At 47.2% G+C, this 908-nt stretch overlaps 1 protein-coding gene across 2 annotated transcripts in view; it reads left to right on the top strand.

Moving 5' to 3' along the window:
• Positions 1-908, top strand: part of NUP98 (nucleoporin 98) — a 135,079-nt gene that overhangs the window by 127,316 nt on the left and 6,855 nt on the right. The window lies entirely within an intron of this gene.

Raw genomic sequence — 908 nt, 5'->3', positions numbered from 1 at the left:
AACAACCAAAAGCTAGCTACTGCTGATAAAGGGCTTGGGGGTGGTCTTACCCTGGGTGGACCAGCACAACTTGGCTGTTTCACTGTAGAAGCAGGGTTGAGGAGGCATGTTATCTTACTGGAAAGATAAGAGCATTGTGCTGAGCTCTGTAAGCTACCTCATGGTGAACAGCACAAGTGCCTTGCCTCTGCTGAATAGTTTACAATAGAAGCACCATATTTAAGAACATAAAAACTGCCACTTACTGGATCAGACCACAGGTCCATGTTGCCCAGTGTCCTGTGTCACACGGGCAGAGAGCGGATGCTTAAAGGGAGAGTGAACTTGGTAGGACTGGGGTTTGCTTTTTTTTCTCCACTGTTCTTTTTACTTGCAGCCTCCAGCATTAAAGATGTAGGAAGCTGTGATTAAGGCTGTGCCCCTCACTCCCCTGCTCAATAACTACTGATGCTTCTTTCCTCCAGTAACATATCCAGTCCCTCTTTGAATTTGGCTAACCTGTCAGCTTTCACCGCATCTGATGGCAATGAGTTCCACACTTTAATGAAATGCGGTGTGAAAAAACTTCCTTTTGTTAGTTTTAAATGCACTCCCTGCCAGTTTCATTAAAGCTAGTTTCTTGCATAAAACCCCCGAAGTCTGAAGACCGGGCTCAGACATTTGGCAAGTCGGTGAGAGAGATACTTGTGAAGGGATGAGCTGATTTGGAGCAGTGCAGGGCTAAAGGCAGGGTGGGATTAGGTCAGGACAGCTGCCTGTTTTATTTTTAAACTTGCTCCTCAGTCAAGAGGGGAAACCCTCTGCTACCTACAAACCAGACACTGAAACTCAAGTTCTCTGCTTGCTTCCAGACATGGCCAAGCGCATCGCTAACCTGCTGCGGGTGGTGCTGAGCTTGCAGCACTCTC

The sequence above is a fragment of the Gavialis gangeticus genome, unplaced genomic scaffold, assembly GCF_001723915.1.
Source record: "Gavialis gangeticus isolate Ggan-Ray unplaced genomic scaffold, GavGan_comp1, whole genome shotgun sequence".
In the NCBI taxonomy this organism is placed as follows: Eukaryota; Metazoa; Chordata; order Crocodylia; family Gavialidae; genus Gavialis; species Gavialis gangeticus.
Note: the sequence above shows the minus strand (reverse complement) of the source record. Positions and strands in the feature narration are given on the sequence as shown.